Here is a 13,870-nt window from a genome sequence, read left to right on the forward strand (position 1 = left end):
GTATGTTGTATAAATTAAGACAATACCTAATGACTCGTGGCTATTATTTGAAGTGTCCCACTGTTTTACAGATTTATTTGTCATTTCTTGTAGTAACACCGATGATAATGAATTCATTTGTATTAATGGGGGTGTCGTGGACTTCCGTTGATATCCCACATTAATTAATGTACCATTAAAAGGAAGTGGCACCCAATTAATATCAAGTGGGAGCGGTGCTGCCGGTGTCCTGTCATTAGGGTTTCATTTGTAATGCATTGTTTGAATGCTCTGCCTTAATGGAAGTCATTTGCCATCCAGAGCATCACCCAGTGGGCTGCCATGGGGTGCCAGAAAGTGAAAGTTAGTGGCAACTGCAAAAAAAAAAAAATAAAAAGGATATTAAAAAATATTTTAAAAAGCAGGATCTGTCAAGTTTATGGCATAGCCCTCAAACAGGGATTGGGAAAAGGATTTCTTGTCTCACCCCACACTGAATGCTGGCTGGTAGTAGTGGTAAATCACTCTGGTGGTTTGACTTTGCTTCTGAATTTTGATCTTGAGGAGAGGGACAGTGGAAAATCCTCCTGGATTCTGTAACCCCCCTGCCTTTGCTTCCCTAACCAAAAGCAGCCACTGCAGGAGTGCAGACCTTGACTGTGGCCACCTGGATGCACCTGCTCCATGCCCACCATCTCCAGGAAGATGAGAGCCAAAGGGGTGCCGGGCCATCTGCCGTGGATGCCCTTGCAGAGAGTTTGGAGACTGCTCCAAACGCCCTTTTCCAGCAGGAAAATCACACCAGCAGGAGAAATGTGATGCTGCTGAAGCCGGGGGCTCTCTGACTGACAGGTTTTCGCATCCTTGGCGCTTGTGTCTGACTTTCAAATGTCTCGTTAGACCATCTTGACTTCCCATCTGCTGTCTCCAAAACTGGGACTGACCTACCAGCAGCCAAGGAGGGAAGCACACACTGCCTCCCAGCCCTTGCCCCAGCTCCTTGAAAGCTGGAGATGCAGAATGGCAGAGAAATGTGGCTTTTGTGATGAAATTTGGCTGTGGATGCTGAGTTAGTGAAGTGATGATTGCATCACCACCCTTTTCTTCTGCCCCCTCCCACAGCAGTGGGAAGCTGCTGAATTTTGTGAGTTGGAGCTGGGTGATCTTTCAGGTCCTTCCCTACCCAACCCCCAAACCATTTTAGGATTCCATGATTCCTCTCCTGGTCTTTCCCCTCCAGACCTGTGCTGAAGAAGTCACTGGTGCCACCAGCAGCCCCCAGCTCCTGGGGGTGCTGTGCCATGGATCAGCCACCCCGTTGGCAAGGGCAGGGATATATTTGGTGGGTAACAGGGGATCTCTGGCCTGGAAAAAGCAAGCAGGTTTATCCCACAGGATACCAGAGCATCTTCTGTTTGTCCTGTGCCTCTGAGTGCCATTGTCCTGCCAGCATGGCGAGTTCCCCTGTGGCTGGGTGGTTGTGATGTCCCTTCCTCCAACGTTGGGTTGGCCTGTGGCTGCCGTGAACGAGTGCTCTCGGCTCTGAGTGTGGTTATCCAGCAGCTAATTCCTCTCCAGCTCCTGTAAAGCATCCATCCATTCCAGCTGTGTTTATGGTGTTTTCAAAAGCCCCTCAATTGAATTATAGCTCTGCGGTGGCTGTTTGCCAGTGTCACTCGATAATGAGGGAGGTCACTTAATAGAGATAGCAACAAGAGGTACATATTAATGAGGGCTGATTGAAAGGTGGGGTGGATTTCCACCAAAAAGGAAAAAAAAATTGTAAAAAAGGGAAATTGTCAGGTTTTAAAATCAAACTTAGAAATTGGAAATTGCCTGGCTCGGACGAGCAGTAATGCAATTAATAAATGTAATTAAAAGTGCAATTAAGAGCACAGGAATTGGGAGTCTGTGCACATCCGTGTGAGCGTTCTGAGCTGGCACACAAGCGAGGGACCCAGTCTGGCAACCCGGGATGGAGCATGGGGACAGAACCCAAAACATGGGGCTGGCTTTTTCCTCTCGGCAGGGGCTGGCAGAGAGGCTGGGGCTCTGCTTCTGCAGCTGTTTCCTGCAGCAAGCCACACCTGGGCAGGAATAGGTGACTTAAATCAGCCCAGGATGAGCGAGCCAGGGTCCCAGGTGTATCAGGAGCACAGTTGGAATCCGTGTCTTCTCTGTTGCACAGCACCCCTGCCTTCAGCAAGAGGCACCGAGCCCTCTTTCCTGTCTGCAGGGATTCGGGATCGGCGGGAGCGCCTTTGCCTGGAGCGCAGGGATGTGCGAGCCGGCTTTTAGCGAGCGCAAAGCTCCTTCCATCCTCCCCACTGCGCGCTGAGAGGGGGAGAGGAAAAAGCGCCGCCAGGAGCGGCAGCAGGGAATGATTTAAGAGTAATAGGTTGACCTGAGCTGTAAGAGGAGCGCGGAGCAGCGGAGCAGCGGAGCATCTCCTGGTGGGAGCGGTCAGGTCCCGCCTTGCTGCGGGGGCAGGGGGAGCAGGAGTGGGGCTGGCCAGGTCTCGGGTTTCTGGGGTTGAGATGACCCCCGAGATATTAGAAAGTCTTTTTTCCCAGCCCCGCGACCGAAGAAGAAGTCGAGATTCCTCAGCTCTGGTTTTCAAGGTTGTTTATTTTCTCTTATCGGTTACATTCTTTCTCTGACTTGCCGAGATCTGTCCAGCAGGTCGGGTTGTGGCACAATCCCTGCCCTTGGGGTGGTGTTGGCTTTTTATACTACAAACTACCTGTACTTCATTTACAATAATTTTCCAATACCTATCACCTATGTTAGACAGTCTGTCTCTAAATCAATCGAAAAGTGTCACCATCACAGCAGAAGATGGAGGACAAGAAGAAGGACAGGACACACCCAGATTTCTCCATCTTGCCTCTTGAACCCCCCATTCTAAATCCCCAACATTCTACTTGTTCACCCTGTGATAAATTCACTATCATTCTATCCAAACCCTTGTGGCTTGTAACTCCTCACACAAAGTTGGTAATTGTTTCCATGGGCTAAAATCCAAGGCACAGGTGTTTTTGACTCTGTGCCAAGGTCTCTGAGCCCCCTGCCAGGGTCTCGAATCACCCAGGGCAGCCAGAGGAATGTCCTGGGTCCCATCAGCGAGGCTGTGCCAGGGAGGAATGAGAGCTGGCTGCTGCTGGAGCCCCCGTGTGTGCCCCCCGGCCCGTTTGTGTTGCCTCATCTCACCGACCTTCCGCCAGCTGCTCGGCCAGATTGCTGCCACTTCTCCACATTTATTTGCATGGCTGCAGCATGCATCGGCATCCTAATCATCCCCACCAGCCTCTGCCGGGTGACTTTGCCCTGGGAGGTCACATGGAGGTCCTCTACAGAATCACAGAATCACAAGGTTGGAAGAGACCTCCAAGATCATCGAGTCCAACCTGTTCCCCGACACCTCAACTAAACCCTGGTACCCAGTGCCACATCCAGGCTTTGTTAAACACACCCAGGGATGGGGACTCCACCGGGCAGACCATTCCAGTACTTTATCACACTTTCCATGAAAAACTTTTCCCTAATATCCAATCTATATTTCCATTGGTTCAGCTTCAGTCTGTGTCCTCTGGTTCTGTCAGTGCTGCCTGGAGAAAGAGCCCAACCCCACCTGAGCACAGGCACCTTTCAGGGAGCTGTAGAGAGTGATGAGGTCACCCCTGAGTCTCCTTTTCTCCAGGCTGAGCACCCCCAGCTCCCTCAGTAGCTCCTCACAGGGTTTGTGTTCCCAGCCCCTCTCCAGCCTCGTTGCCTCCTCTGGACGCGCTCCAGCCTCTCAATGTCTTTCCTAAACTACATGGCCAGCCACTGGAGAGGGGCAGCTGGTGTGGTGGGATGAGCCCCAAATATACCAAAATAGGCATTTCTGGTGCCCAGCATTCTTGTCAGAAGGTTGTAGTGGTTTAAGCCCAGTCAGCAGCTCAAAGCCACACAGCTGCTCTCTCTGGGTGTTGGAAAAGTGGATGCATGGAAGGGAGTGTCTGGAGAATGAACTCCCAGATCTCCTCTGCTTCATCTCCCACCTTTGCCTCTCTCCCACTCTGACTGTGCTGTAAAAAAGTCAGCTCTCCATATTCCTCCTCTCAGCCCTTTGCCCATGGGGCTCCTGGTGTCAGGCCAGTTGGACAAGACTGATGGATCCAAGCACGTCTGGGGTGTTGGTGGCCCATGAAATGGTTTTGCTGTGGTGGGAAACTCTCCAAGGCACTGTGCAACTCTGCCCCAGAGGGACTTAATGCTGTGGGAGCAGGTGCCATGGGCCTCAGGAAAGAGGATGGAAGCTGGATTTTCTGTAAACAATTTTTGTTTCATTAGTTCTGTGGGAAAGGAGAGCCTTTTCACAAGAATCACTTGAGTTGGAAAGGAGCTCTAAGATCACCAACTTGAGGCACTAACCCAGCACTGCCAGGCTCCACAGCCATGTCCCCAGGTGCCACAGCCACACATCTTTAAATCCCTCCAGGGGCAGTGACTCCACCACCTCCTTGGGCAGCCTGGGCCAGTGCTGGACAAACCTTTTGTGTTGGGCTTGCAGAGCCTGGTTTTTGGAAGAAGAACAGACCCAAACCCCCTTACCCTGACTCCCTGTGCTGTCAGTGGGAAGGAGGGAGGGGTTGGGGAAAGAAACAGTGTTTTCTAAGGACTTACTTTACTTCTCATTATCCTCCTCTGATTTGCATAATAATAAGCTCACTTTCTACTTCTAAGTTGAGCCTGTTTTACCCCTGCAGTGTTTTCTCCCAGTCCTTAACTCATGAACCCTTTGTTTAAATTTTTCTCTCCTCTGCCCAGCTGTGGCAGGGGAAGGTGAGTGTGTGTTTGGGCAGTGTCAAACCACACCACCTTTCCAATGAAAAAAGATTCCTGCTATTCAATCTAAACCTCCCCTGGCACAACTGGAGAGGAACAATTTGTGGCGGACAAGAGGAGGTGGTGCCTTGACTTTTTCCAGGTGTCCTTCATGTTCAGCTGTGGCCATGGAACCTGCCTGGTTGGACATATCATGGAATGGTCTGGGTGGGAGGGACCTTAAAGGTCACCTAGTTCCACCCCCCTGCTATGGGAAGGGACACTCTCCACTATCCCAGGTTGCTCACATTGTGACCCCAGAGGGGGCGTCTCCTCTGGATTGTCATCTACTCTGTATTGGCTGGAGCAGCATCCACCCAAAATTTTATTACTAATGCATATTATAATATGGGTAACAATATAATGCATATTATAATTGAGTTCATAATAAGATATTAAAGACTACAGGTGAGGCCAGAGCAAATATTTTAAAAAGTCCCTTTTTGGTAACCTGTTCTTCAGCCTTAATTGCCCTTCTGCAGAGGCTGTTGCATAAGGCTGTGGTGTCCCAGCTGTGGGGGTCACCAGGGCACATCTGTGTCTGGTAACTCCTGCTGGGGTCACACGGGAGGTGACAGCCCAGGGCAGCTGTTTGTTCTGATGGGCTGTGCTTGGGCAGCTTTGGGGTGGAAACACAACTTCCTGGGAGGATGGCAGAGCTGAGGGGCCCTGTAGCCCCACATTTCTCTTCACAGAGAAAAGCAAGGCACAATTCTTCCCAAGAATATTTCTGGGTTTCACATTCTCTGAACCTCAGAGAAAGAAAACACAATTCTCATCACTTGCTGTGCCTGTGTTTGTGCAAAAGTAGAATACAATGTGGAAATTGTGTAGTCAAAGTCATGGTGTTTTGTTTCCTTGGCATGTCAGGGCCAAGTGTGTGTGTGTGTGTGTTGGGACTGTTGGGTGACAGTCATGAGATTCTGTACAGTGTGTGCAGTGTTGAGTGCTTGGCAGGTTCAGTTTTAGATGTATAGAGTAATATAGTATAATAAAGTAATTAATTAGCCTTCTGCTATCCATGCTGTCATTCTCTCCCCTCACTGGGGTCATCACAGCATTGCTGTAGGGCCCAGCAACGGGACAAGAGGCACCAGGCAAAAACTGATGTGCAGGAAGATCCCCCTGAACCAGGGGAAAAACTGCCCTGGGCAGTCACTGAGCCCTGGAACAGAGAGGGTGTGGAGTGTCCCTGTCTGGGGATATCCCAGAGCCCTCTGGACACAATCCTGTGCCAAGTGCTCTGGGATGTCCCTGCCAGAGCAGGAAGGTGGGAGCAGAACGCTGTGGTCAGACTCATTCTGTGATCCTGTGATTGTTTGTGGTTTCTCACCTCTGCACTGCTCAGGGAGAGGCAAGGTCTTGGTCTCTGCCTCCTCCATGTGCAGCAGCATCCTTCCATGTTTGAACAGGGATTTTAGGGTTTAGTTCCTCATTTAACACAGACCTGTCCTTGCTGCTGGGGATCCACTGGAACAGAGCAGTTATGATTAAAGAGCTCTTGCATTACTGCTCAGTATTTCTTATTGGAGGACCGCTCCCAAACTTCTTCCAATACTTTTTTTTTAACTTTTCTTATTTATTGCAAAATAAGGAAGGCACAAAGTGCATCACCACTTAGCAGCCCAGAGCCCTTTAATTCCTGGAGCTGCTCTGGGGGGTCCTGGGTGCTGGAGCTGCTCCTGCTGAGCTGCCAGGTGAAGGAGTGCTGGAGACAGGTCAGGAGCAAGTCCCACTCCCATTTGCCCTCCTCCTCCTCCCCCCACACAGGCTGCATCTGTCTGCATGTTTATTTTTAATCTCACATCTGCTGGCGTCGTAACAAAGATTTAATGACATGACACAGTTTTGTCACCAGTTCTTTTTTTCTGTAGTGAATGGAGCCTCCATTGCAGGCTGCTGCAGAGAGCTGAAAACTTTAAAAAATGACAGAATTTGGCCACTCATGTAGAAAGCTCACCTGTTTGCCACCAGCACCTGTACGCTGCTGTCTGCCTGGACAAAAAAAAAAATTATAGATTTTGTTATTTTTGCCTGTTGGTGAGATAAGCATAACCACAATTAGTCTTTGTTAATGAAGAAAAGCCATGAAGGATATGCAGAAGAGCCCTATAAATGCTGAAAAAGCAGGAACATGGTCCAGCACAGGGCTTTCCAAAGGCATCTCCCTGGCTGGTGTCCTCTGCTGGGTATTTACCATCAAACACAAGCCCCAGGCTCTTCTGTTTATCCAGATGTTTTGCTTCATTGTTTAGACGATGGGCCACAGCTTCTGAGAAATAAAAACAGTCCTGCTGAGGAATATCTCAAGCCCGTTTGACCCAGAAATGGCAAGAGGATTTTAAAAACATACTTTTTATGCTTTTTAATGCAGATGGCCTGAAATTCCTCTGAGTCCTGGCTGCCTGCCTGGGCATGAGCATTGATGAGACCTTTTTCCCTGCAGGACTGTTGACATGGGATGTCTGCACCCTACAGCTGGTTTTGCTGCTTTGGGGGAATTTTATTATTTATTTTTCGCTTGAACTTGAGCTGTAGAAAAAAAGATGCATTACCCAGAGCGCTCTTTATGGGTCTGCATTCTCTCACCATGTGCTGTTGGGAATAAGGGCATGTGTTTGGTAGTGAAATACTCTCACTGACTTGTGCATTTTGGGCAGAATCGGTGATTTCCCTCTCTGCATCCTGTAACACTCCCCCTATTGCCTGGAAGCCCTTTGCTCCCCTCCTGAATTCACTGGGGCTGAGCTTTGCTTGTGATCCAGCCTGGGGTCCCTCTCAGCCCCTCAGATGCTTTGGTGTTGATGTCCATGACTGATTCCCAGGGCCAGATCTTTGTCCAGAGCTCATCCCCTTGCTTGTACAGCCCCTGCTATCCTGGCCGAGGAAAGGAGAAGCTGTAAAACAAGGATAAAGGCATGGAAGTCACCCAGTGGTGCCTGCAGGGCCTGGACCTGACAGCGCCAAAGCTGGTGACCTCCGTGTCCCCTGCAGGCAGCTTCTCCTTTGCAAGGACGAGGAGATGAAGTCCCTTCAAAGCCTGCTTTGGGGCTATTGTGTGGAGTACAATGCAGGGGAAATCGAGCTCTCCTCTCTCCCAGGCAGCCCAGAGCAGCCCCGTAATCACGGGTGACCAGAGAGGATTTGCATGTTAAAAGCAGTGGCTAGGGACACTGCAAAAGGAGAGGAAACATATTCATCAAGGCCAGCTTCATCCTTATGAATATTATTATTCCCAGGGCAATATAGCCCAGACCCTTCAGTGCAACCCTTGCTGTGCCTCTCCCTGTGAGTGGTTAATTTGTGGTGCTGTGTGTTGGGACATTGGTGCCCCAGCTGGTGGCTCTGGGAAGGAAGATGAGTTGTTGGAACACGTGGAATGAGGTGGTGGAAAAAGCAATAGAAGGGCTGTGGGATGCTCTGAAGCTGCTCCTGGTGGTGATGGCCTGGGGGAAGCAAGTAGCCTGAAAGAGAAGCTGGGGAGATGCTCTGCTCTTGTCTGAGAAGATGCTCAGAAATCAAACAGCCACCACAGCCACCCATGAAGGGCTTCTTTGTCACCCCCAGCTGACAAAATCCTGGTTCCTGAGCAGTTTAAAGGCCCAAGCCAGGATGAAGGTGCTGAGAACCCCAGGTGGTGGCTCTGGGAAGGAAGATGAGTTGTTGGAGCCCCTGGAATGAGGTGGTGGAAGCAGTAATAGAAGGACTTTGGGATGCTCCGGAGCTGCTCCTGGTGATGATGGCTTGGGGGAACCAAAAGAGAGGCTGGGGAGATGCTCTGCTCTTGTCTGGAAGGTGCTTTAGGAATGCTTGGAAAGCAAACACCCACCACAGCCACCCATGAAGGGCTTCTTCACCCAGCACACCCTCCAGCTGACAAAATCCTGGTTCCTGAGCAGTTTAAAGGCCCAAGCCAGGATGAAGGTGCTGAGTGTGGGGCACAAAGTCAAGGGTTTACACGGCAGCAGGGCAGGGCTGGGTTAAGTTCCAGCAAATGAGCAGCTGTAAGGCAAAGGGCAGCAAAATTCCAGGACAGATGGGCTGGGGAGGATGTGGTGTCTCCATTGCTAGGAGGCTTTCAGGATGGGAATGATTTAGGTGGAGCACAGGGGCCAGGTTTCTCTTTTGAGGTCCCTTCCAGCTATATCTTTTATGCTTTTGTGACTGCTAATTACCAAAAAACTTGAAGGCGCTTTAAAAAATAATCCTCAGGCCGTGCCCTGCGAGGCTTTCTAGAGCAGCTTGATTTAGAGGAGGGAAAAAAAAGGAAAGGAAATGGAAAACCTAAGTGGGAGCTGCAACCTCTCACACCTTGGCAGAAGTGACACTGATGTAAGGCAAGTGGAATTTTGCTGGAGTCCAAGGTGAGCTTGGGTCCCTGCAATGCCACGTGCCTGGATACAAGGGCAGGGGCATGAGGGATGTGTGGGATGAGTGCCCTGAGCCTGGATTCATCAATGGGAGCAGCAGAGTGTGCCCTGGGCTCCCTGCTCTGTTGTACCAAATCCTGCCACCTGCCTTGAGGTCAAATTTCTGCTGGCCTGAGCCTTAACTGGGAAAATTTGGATTCTCTGGTTCTTTGCACCCAGTATTAAACTGATTAAATAAGATTCCCAAGTGTGGAGCCCTGTTTTCCAATATTTTCTAGTAGAATTGTTGACTGGGACAACCTCTGGTTTACTGCGAGTCCTGTGGTTCCCAAAAAAACCTGAAAATAGCTCAGTTTGTTTCACAGCTTTGGCCAAGGATTTTCTTGGAAGCAGTGCCCCATCTTTTAAACTCTGCCTCTCCTCAAGCCTCCTTTCCATCCTCTCAGCACTTCAGGATACTTCTCTGTAAGCTGAGGGCGAATAACTCAATAGGAAAGGAGTTAAGAATAAAACACAGAGACTTGGGAAGAGGTTTTCAGGAATAATCCTTATTATCCCAGCTGGCCATAACCAGCCACTGCCAGGTCTCACTTGTGACCTTTGCTGTGTCCCCTTTTGAGGTTTAGCTCCTTGTCAACCCTTTTGATGGTGTCACAGGCAGGGGGACGTGCCCAAGGTGTCGTGATGTGTACCTGGAGCCCCAGCAGAGCCTTTTAGCTGGCAGTCTGTGCTCGTGCCTTTAGGGAGAGACAAGAATATGCATTTTAAGATTTGCATAGGAACATGCAGCTGTTCCACCAAAAATGGATAATTGTTCTCCCCGCTGTGAAGTTAAACAATAAGAAGTGCCAAACTGCACTTGCCATTGCTGATTTTGTGCACTCAGCTGCATATTTTATGCATGTAGATTAGTTCCAGATTTATGACGATGGAACTGTTCATGCCTGCGTTAATCGGGCCAGGTTGTAGTTGCTGTGGAAACTACAACTGACTTTTATGTGAAGTTCCGTGTTGCATTTAATGCCTTTTTTTTTTTAATTTTCCCCTTATTTTTTTAAAGCTCTCCTATATTTAATACTTTGTGGTGAAAACAGTGAGGGAGTCAGCGTCGAAAATAAAAGTGCCTTTGGGCAAAAAACAAGTTTCAGCAAAGAGAGCAATTTTTCTGGAAAGTTGGGATGTCTGGGGAAAATAAGGATCTGTGATAGAGTGCCACCTTGACCAGAGCTGTATAACTGTTATTATAAGTATGTAACAACTATTATAGGCCCTGCAATACTGTAATAAAGAGTACAGCTATATAACTTATAAATGTCCTGGAAATACAGGGCTGAAGTTGCTGGGTCTCTGGATATCACTCCTGGTGGGAAAAGGAAATTGCTGGTGTGTGTTTGATGTGAAAAGGGTGCACAGTGTTGTAGCAGGCACAGGGTCTGCTAGGCCTCCATGGTGGTCAGTTTTCTAAGATAAGAAATACCTACTCATGATGACTGGGCCAAAAGAAGCCTCTCTTTCCCCTTTGGACCCTTGTTATCTCTCTGTAAGACTATAGGTCACTTTTCCCTCGACCCTTACTGTTGGACTGTCTCCCAAAACTCCTGTGCCCTACAAAAACCCCTATTTCTGCCCAGTTTGGCAGAAGAGCTGTCGCTGAGACCCTCTGCAGAAGATACCAATAAAGACACCTCTGTGGAACCTCACACAGCGCTTCTCCTCTCTCTCCCTACATCTGCCAAAGGCGCTTAGCAAGCAGAGAGCTGAAATCACAAATGAGCTGAGAATCACTGGGGTATTTTCAGGGTGGTACCCCAGCCTGTTGCTGGCAGCTTCACTTTTGGAGAAATCCAGCAAAGTTTGCGATTGGCCGCAAAGGGAGCCCATTCTCCATGGGAAAAAAAAAAGTCATTTCCCCAGGGTCTGAGTGTCAGGTTAGGGATGGCTTTTGGGGTTCTAGAGCCCCAAAAGAGCTGATCTCACTTAAGAGCTGAGCTTGCTAAGATTACCTGTGGCTCTGGAGCCTGCCTGAGGGGCCCAGACAGGTCCTGCTTAACTGGACTTTGCTGTCTGGGACACCCATGGCAGCTGTTTTTGGGGGAGACCCTGAAAACCCCGGAGCCACATTACGGTGTTACTGAAAAGGAAATTGCTGCTGTGAAATTGCCCAGCTGGCTCAGTCAGCAGAACATGAGACTCTTAATCCCAGGGTTGTGGGTTTGAGCCCCACGTTGGATGCCACTAGATGTATATGTTTTGGTTTAGGGTAAATTTTGGAGAGAATTTTTAAAGGGTTTTTTTTTAGGAAAGTAGATTTAATTGGGTTTTTTTTTAAGTAGATTTAATTTGGGGTTTTTTGGGAGAAAATATTTTTTTTGGAGAAAAGTGGAAAAAATTGTTTATTAAGTAATAACATTTTAAAAATATTAACTAATAAAATTTTTAGCTGTTTTAAAAGAGATGATAATCTGAGAAAGTTTTTTTGCAGGGCTGTAATTTAGTTTATTTAGTTTTTCATTAGTTTTTTTTGGTGTTGGAAATGTTATGGTTTAGGTTTGGTTTGGTGGGTTATAGGTGTGAGTTGCTGGTGTTTTTTGGGGTGTTTAGTTTAGGGTAGGTTTAAATAGGTTTAAAAAAGGGAAAAAAATTACAGTGTTACTGATATTTATTTTTTATCTCCAGAACACCCCCGTGGGCACTCCAATTTTCATCGTGAATGCCACGGACCCAGACCTGGGGGCAGGAGGCAGTGTGCTCTACTCCTTCCAGCCCCCTTCCAGCTTCTTTGCCATCGACAGCGGCCGTGGCATCGTGACAGTGATCCGGGAGCTGGATTATGAAGTCACTCAGGCCTACCAGCTCCAGGTGAACGCCACGGTGAGTCTGACCCGGGCAGCTGCAGGCCTGGAGGGGTTTATTGTATTTGCTGGGAATGCCTTGACAAAGGCAGGAATGATGAATCAGACTCCATGTTCTCAGAAGGCTAATTTATTATTTCATGATACTGTATTATATTAAAGAATACTATACTATACTAAAGAATACAGGAAGGATACTTACTGAATGCTAAAAAGATAATAATGAAAATTCGTGACTCTTTCCAGAGTCCTGGCACAGCTTGGCCCTGATTGGCCAATTAGTCAAAACAACTCACAGCAGAATCCAATGAAACAATCACATGTGGGAAACAATCTCCAAACACATTCCACATGAGCACAACACAGGAGAAGCAAATGAGATAAGAATTGTTTTCCTTTTCTCTGAGGCTTCTCAGCTTCCCAGGAGAAGAATCCTGGGCAAAGGGATTTTTTCAGAGAATGTGAATGCCGCAGGTGTTGTCTGGGGTTTATATTATTGCCCTGCTCTGGCAAATCTGCTTTTGGGCACATCCAGTGTTTTCTGCTTAGCAAGGTGTTGCAGCAGTGCAGTCTCTGGGTGGTTTGAAGTCGCTGTGGAGAATGGCTGCACCTCTCCAACAGCATCTCTCATGTGTCAGGGGCTTCTGCAGGAAGGGAAGCAGCTCCTGGGTGATAAAAGTCAGTACAGGGCACACAGACCATTCATAGAATGGTTTGGGTCAGGCACCTTAAAGACCATCCCATTCCAACCCCCTGCCATGGACAGGGGCACCTTCTGCTAAACCAGGTTTCCCCAAGCCCCTTCCAGCCAGGCCTGGAACACTTCCAGGGATGGAACTACATCCACAACTTCCCTGGGCAAGCTGTGCCGGTGTCTCTCAACCCTCTGAGTGAAAAATATCTTTGATATCCTCCAGACTCATTCCTTGCACACTGTGGTTTATTACAAGTGGATTCACCTGCATTAAGTTCAGACATCAAGAGTTAAAATTTTGGTGGGCAAAGGAGAAGCCAGGGTCTTAATTACAGTCAATGCCACCACACTGGGAGGGGACCCTTGGGATGGGAAATGTGGGTGGGTGTTCAATCCCTGGTGTTCAGTCTGGAGAGAGCTGGAGAATGTCAAGGAGCACACAGGCTGGAGCTCTGGGTGCTGGCTCCTTCCCCACCTCACACGCAACACAGGAAGGTGAGATTCAGCCCTGCAATACATCTGCCCAACCCCACGCTCAGGAGAGGGGGGGAAAACCCTCTCTGCCCCCTCCAGGCAGCTGGCTAGAGCTCTTGAAGCATGTGATTTAATCAAGATCATTGTCTTGATGCAGAGCTACAAATGTCAGGAGGACATGGAGGGCTATGCTTCTCTCTTCACAGCAGCGGGCCTGGACACTCATACACTGCAGGGCAAACATCACAGCCTTTCAGCCCAAGCCCTGCTGTGGAATTTTGCCCAGAAACTTGGTTGTTTTTGTTTGGTTTTTTGTTTTCTTATTTTGAAACATAGCTCATTTTATCTAAATACTCCAGCGCAAAGAGGGTCTCTCTGTTTTTTGCTTCTTTATCCGTGTCTGTCACTGACACACTTTCCTGGGCTGTGTTACTGAGCTATTTAGCAGGTTGGAAAATGTGGGGCCAGACACAGTCCCTGATGGAAATGTAACTTTCTTCCAGGATTCTGATTTCCTTAGAGATGCAATGGGGTCAGCTTGGCCCATCCAGCTCTGCCGGGCCCTGTATCCCAGCAAAGATAAAATGGGGGCGCATCTGGTACTTCATGGAATCCCACAATGGTTTGAGTTG

At 48.6% G+C, this 13,870-nt stretch overlaps 1 protein-coding gene across 1 annotated transcript in view; it reads left to right on the forward strand.

The window, feature by feature from the left end:
• The first annotated feature begins 11,982 nt into the window (after positions 1-11,982).
• The window catches only part of LOC102034033 (cadherin-23), a 122,153-nt gene continuing 120,265 nt past the window's right edge, over positions 11,983-13,870 (forward strand). Inside the window, 1 exon segment of the mRNA XM_031063589.1 lies at positions 11,983-12,089. The gene's annotated coding sequence lies outside the window, so the exon portion shown is untranslated.

Source organism: Geospiza fortis, unplaced genomic scaffold (genome assembly GCF_000277835.1).
Source record: "Geospiza fortis unplaced genomic scaffold, GeoFor_1.0 scaffold637, whole genome shotgun sequence".
Taxonomy (NCBI): domain Eukaryota; kingdom Metazoa; phylum Chordata; class Aves; order Passeriformes; family Thraupidae; genus Geospiza; species Geospiza fortis.